The sequence below is a fragment of the Dermacentor variabilis genome, chromosome 4, assembly GCF_050947875.1.
Source record: "Dermacentor variabilis isolate Ectoservices chromosome 4, ASM5094787v1, whole genome shotgun sequence".
Classification (NCBI taxonomy): Eukaryota; Metazoa; Arthropoda; class Arachnida; order Ixodida; family Ixodidae; genus Dermacentor; species Dermacentor variabilis.
Window position 1 is genome coordinate 177,638,943 of NC_134571.1, and position 6,296 is coordinate 177,645,238.

General features: G+C 47.7%; 1 pseudogene; it reads right to left on the reverse strand.

Moving 5' to 3' along the window:
- Positions 1–4,376: 4,376 nt before the first annotated feature.
- On the reverse strand, positions 4,377–5,255 carry LOC142578440 (uncharacterized; annotated as a pseudogene).
- Between the last annotated feature and the right edge of the window lie 1,041 nt (positions 5,256–6,296).

Here is a 6,296-nt window from a genome sequence, read left to right on the forward strand (position 1 = left end):
TGGGAGGCTGCTGTAAAGCGAAAGAATTTCAAGCCCTCAAGAACAACACTGCTGTGCTCCAACCACTTCCGTGACGACGATTATCACCAGAATTTCCACTAGCAGGCTTTCTAAACGCAGCGCGAAAAGATCGGAGCAACGAAAACAAAGACGGCACGAGTGCGGACTGACTGATGATAACTGGTGTTGGAAGGCCTTATGAATACACGAACTCGCCAAAACCTGGATTTTGATTTACTGCGAGCTCCTTCATGTTAGCACGCTGAACGGAAGGTGCATGTTTATTTCCCGCCCTCGACGCAGGTTTCGTCGCAAAGCGCCGCGAATTTTCTATTTGCACGTGTGTTGTAAAACAGCCTGCACGCAGCTACCATAACGCAGTGCAAATGTAGAGTTTGCATGTGCTGGAAAGCCGGCGCACGCCAGGACGCTACGCTCCCCCCCGTCTCTCGCGCACAGCGAGAAACCGACCGTCTCACGTAGCCGACGGAATTCGCCGCCTTTACGACTTCGGTTACGAGTAGTGTGCGGATGGCGCGCAGATGAAGGTCACTACACGTACTGCATGAACCGGGAAGCTTTTCACGCGTTTGAACCGTCTTTGTAGGTTGCCGACAGCTTTGGACAGCGCACAAATGCCGACGATCGCATCCCCGCTTACGTTCCACGAGGAGGCATGCAGGAACACAACACTGCAGTTGTTTGACCGGAAACGAGCTCACTAGATCGGCGAAAGATCGGCGAGATCACTAGATCGCTTTGGAAAAAGCATACTCACCAAAGAGCATTTCCAACACGAGGAGATCCCAAGACTTCGCTTTCGTTCTCGTCGAAAGCGCTGCTCGCACCAGCATCGTTTGCTTCTTCGAGAGGCCGGCTCTTTGCAATCGGCTCGTACATGTAGGGAGCAACGCCGAACTCTTCAGAAAAACGCAGACTCTCTAAATTTTCTATTACCTCTTAATTTTCCATTACGGCACCAAACTACCTGGCACCGCGCTTCATGTGGAGCGGCAGCGGTCGGTCGCTAAAGTTGACGTCACGGGTCGCCCGACCAATCACAGGCGGAAACGAGACGCGCGAGCTGGGCGTGTCCGCTGCTGCACTTTTCGTCGAAATAAAATATATTTGCGCTTTCTTTCGCTCAATTTCGATACGATATTCGAATTCGGAGGGTTGAAAACCATTATGTACACATGTTCACTCATTTTTTCTGGAAAACCTTTCAGCTTCCCTTTAAGGCCAGAGGCATCTTTGAAGAAACTTGAGTTGCACATTATTACTCTACTTCCTGTTGATGCCTTGATTTGTGATCCGTGAGCCCTGACAATGGTATAAGGATCTGGATCATAGTATGGAGTGAACTTGTCGTGTCTGTCTTGCTTGCACAAGACTCGTTGACCGACACAGAAGCGATATGGTTGAGTGTGCCTTCGTGCATCAGCATGTTGTTTGTTGTATGCCCTTTTCTCGAGCACAGTTGTTAGTTGTTGTTAACTTTGTTACGTCTTCCGTTTCCGAAGCAGCTTCAATGTAGCAAGGCAGAACATTTCTCATTGGTCTGCCAAACAGCAGTTCATACGGTGATCTTCCTGCAGTCAAGTGTTTTGAAGACCTGTATGACATCAGGAAAGTGTCGAGCCCTACTTTCCAATCTGTGTTCTCAAGCTGACTAGTGTGAACATGCTTTTTCAATGTTCTCATGAACCGTTCAGCTTCGCCATTAGCTTGAGGCCACAAAGGGGTGATCCGATGATGCCGAAATCCTAATTCTTTTGCGAATGCAGCAAACTCTTTGCCTTGGAATGGTGGCCCGTTGTCACTTTTTACCTGTGCAGGGATTCCATACTGGCAAAACACTTGTTGCAGGGAGGGAAGCACATTGTTTGCACTTGTGGAGTATATGACTTGTACCACTGGGTATCATGAGAAGTCATCTAACACCACCATAGCATACTTTCCATCTGGGAAGGGACCACAAAAGTCGACTGATACTTCTTCCCAGGGATGACTGGGTAGTTCCGTCATGGCAAGAGGTTCTTGCTTTGCTTGGGGAACAGCTGCTTGATATGGTAGACAGCTTTTAATCAAAGTGTGCACGAACTTATCCATGTCTGGGAACCACACTTTTTCTCTCAACTTTTGTTTTGTTTTCACAATCCCTTGATGGCCATGTGGGCAAGCAGCACTGCTTGTTTCTGCAGGGTAGCGGGAAGAACTAGGCGTGTTCCTCGAAGGATGATGCCCTCGGGCATGGTTGTTAGTTCTGTCTTTATAGATGCAAATGGCTTCAGTTTAGCTGAGACCCAACTGGTGAGTGTGGAGTGCTGGATAGCACTGATAAGTGACTGTAGCTGCTGGTCCGCTTCCTTTGCATCAGCGACTTCTTGAACCGAGAACGCCTTTGGGATGTCGTGGCACTGGAAAAAGTTGACATACTCATTAGGTACCTTGTTGATGCGGGCACACAATTTCGTCTCGGGAACTGGATGCCTCAAAAGGTAATTGGAAGGGTTACTACTTCCTGCAGTGTGTTGTACAACAAACTTGTACTGTTGAATGCGTAGAGCAAGGTGCTCAATGCGGGCAGATAGTGATTATCTTGGGTTTCCCAGTATGCTCACTAAAGGCTTGTGATCAGTCAGCAAAAGGAAGTTGACTCAACAAACGTAAAGGCGGAAGCGCTCCATGGCCAATACAGCTGCGAGCATCTCACGTTCAATTTGGGAGTAGCGACTTTCAACTTGTGTAAGCGCTGTACTTGCGTAAACTATCACTACAATGTCTTCACTGTCACGCTTTGTGAGGATAGTAGCCAGTCTATGTGGACTTGCATCTACCACCAGTTCTGTTGGTTTGGATGGGTCAAAGTAAGCCAGGGTGGAGGCATCGGACATGGCTTGCTTTAGGCTCTCAAGAGCATTTCGCTGTCATTCTGTCCACTCCCATACAACATCCTTTAATGTCAGTTCACGTAAAGGCTGTGTGAGGTCTGCAAGATTTCCCTGAAATCTGCCTGAATAGTTGATCATTCCTAGCAGGCTCTTCACTTCTTGTGATGATTCCGGTGTTTCAATTTGTAGGAAGGCTGCTATCTTCTAAGGATCAGGACGAACGCCATCAGCTCAAAAATTAAGTCCATAGAAGTTCAGTTCACGTTAATGAAAGTGACACTTCTTTTCGTTCAGTGTCAATCCAGCTTCTTGGAGTCGCTGCAGAACGGCTTCCAAGGACAAGTCGTGCTCCTGTTTTGTTTGCCCAAAAACAAGAATATCATCACTAACATTCAGGACATTGGGGATGCCGTTGAGCACTTGGCGTATGGTGTTCTGAAAAATTTCCGCTGCACTGCTGATGCCGAAGTTCAGTCGTTTGTAGCGAAACAAGTCAACATGTGTTGAGAATGTGGTGAGTTGCCTTGAGGAAGGGTCAAGTTCCAACTGATGATATCCATTCTTTAAGTCAGGATTTGAGAACATTGTCGCTTCATTTAAGGCAACAACGATGTCATCCACTGTTGGGCACAAATGTTGTTCACGTTGAATGGCAGCATTCACAACACACATGTCAATGCAGATTCGAATTTCATCAGGCTGATGCGGTTTAGGCACAATAACCACAGGGGACATCCGTGGTGCAGGTCGTATGGCTGGCTCAATGATGTCTTCTGACAGGAGCCATTCCAAGTTCTTTCTCTGTGGCGTCAAGTAGAGCAAACAGAATATGCCTGTGTGGTTGCACAACAGGTCGGACAGTGTCGTCCACAAAAAGATGAATGTGTTGGTTTTTGAGTTATCCGACTCCACTAAACAACTTGGGGAATGCTTCCACGATTAACTTGTCACCATGATGCTCATCAACTTGGTATGTGATCTGGACAAGCCCCAGGTTGGATGCTGCTGTGAAGCTTAGGAGTGGTGCACAGTCTTCTCAAATTACAAAGATGTCTTCTTCAATGCAGTTATCTTTGCATCTCATTGTGACCGAGACTTTGCCTAGAAGTTCAAGTAGAGATGTTGCTTTGTATGGGAACACTCTGATGGATGTTTCCTGGAGTTTCACCTTTAGGCGATAGCTCTTAAAGTCATTTTCGCCAACAATTTACACTGTTGCACTTGTGTCGATTTTGAAAGTGACCAGCACATCGTTGACAGTGACAATAACTTTTGGAGATGGGCCTGCCTGAGGTGAAGTCATGGCAACAAAAACATACTCGTTACTGCTTGAACTGGTGTGACGGGTGGCAGCACATTCTGTAGTACTAGAACTCTTCTTACTGCAGACTGTCTGTGAATGTGTGTGGACCATTGTCACAGTCCACTGTTTGTACCATTTGTCTCGTTGAACAACAGAATCGTGCAAAGTGACCAACCTTGTTACATGCCTTGCATGTCTTGCCCCATGCAGCATAACTTGATCGTCTGCCTTGGTGAGGCCACTTGCCGCCGCAGTTGCGAAAATCTGCTGATGAGTTGTGGTGCATAGGTCTGTCGTGGCATCTGTCGGCCGTTTCTTTGGTGTTGACCATGGTGCTGTCCTTCCTTGTGCACTGCGAGCACCGCCGTATTGCTATCGACATTCTTTTCGATTTCGGATACATCCCGTTCGACATCCTCGAGCATTCTTCCCTATTTAAGTAAGTCTGGTAAAGTGAGGGAATGAAGCATTGCATATTTGCGAAGGCGAGACGACGTTGTGGCGAGGATGATTTGGTTCTGGACTTCAGCGTCGACGTTCTCGAAGTTACAGTGGCGAGAGAGCTGCTGGAGGCGCGCGTAGGAGGCGTCCAGTGGCTCACCAACATTTTGCTGGGCTTGGCAAAATTTGTAGATTGCAAATGTCGAGTTCACTCGCGGGGCGAAGTATGCACTCAGTTTCACTCGTGTGGCATCGTATTCTGGCGTTGATGGGCTCTGCGTGGTCTGGGTCGTGCTTGTAGCTGTTGCAGCTTGTGTAGGGCTGTCGGGGAGGGAGCGAAGTATGTCGTAGACTTCCTCGCCGACGTAGTGCAGGAGGAGTGCTTTCTTGCATGCATCTGCCGTGATATCACACGCTAAAAGAATGTTCTCGAACCTTTCTATCCACTTGGTCCATTCGCGACCAGTATTGTTGGTGTCTGTGGCGCGAAGGTCGAAACTTGGGAAGAGAGGTAGCGCGTGTGCCATGGCTGCGATTTCCGGTTGTCGCTTGCTGCTGAGGGATGACACGATGGAATGACTGTTGGTTTGGCACTCACATGAGACCAAGTAACACTTCTGACACCATTTTAGTGTTCCCGTAGACCGGGATGTGGTCTGATTTATTAGATTGGAGTGACACTGTGATACACATTCATGCTCCATGCTCCCATTGCTTATTCAAGCTCCCACGCTTTATTCCCGGTTGCCAACTGAGTACTCACATTTGGCTAAATTGTGTTAATAGATACTACAGTGACCTCACTTATTTACCAATACAATGACAAATAGGCAGTGCTTGTCAATGCCATCTATATTTGTGCAGAACACCTTAATGCACTCCTTTGAAGCCTTGAGGCAAGAGCATGCTATTCCTCTCGGAGCGAGACCGCAGTTTGGCAGCAGATTATAAAATATGCCAGCTTCATTGGCATTATAAATGTCTGTCCACATATATTGACTGCATGGTTTCTAAATTTAAGTGAACCCAAATTTCTGTAGACGCTTCATTCACATCTCCGCTTTCACTGCAGATGGCTTTGCAGCTGATGCCATGGCCATCTTGAGACCATGAGATCTAGCTTGCTGTTGGAGCATGGGACCACTTACTGGGATGTTCTGAGGCCTCACTTAGAATCTCGAGAGTGTTGCCTCCATGACATCATACTTTTACGCACAAATTCTCTTTTGTGACAGTGAAGAAGAATCTTACTGCAGCTGCTGCTGCACCTTCTCCCAGTGCTTGTAAATAGTCGACACGGTTGTGCTGGATATGTATCTTGCCACCGCTGACACATTCTTCATCTGCTCTCGGCGTACTTTATCACACACTTCTTGGTTTCCAGTGAGGAAGCATGCTGCTCTTTAATGCCACTTGGAGATGCAGAGCAGAAGCCTGCAAACAGCTACAAATACTGACACAATGTGTCGTGCACCAAACACAACAAAAAGACTGCCGAAAAACGGATATGACACTCGCACTACTGCTTCGACCCACGCTCCATGCAGCACACACCCGGATCGGATGCTGCCCATTCTCTCTCCTCTCGCTGTCTTTATGGTTTCTTTCTTGCCGCTGATCTCCATGGCCTCCGCGTGTACCTCCTCTGCTGATAAGCG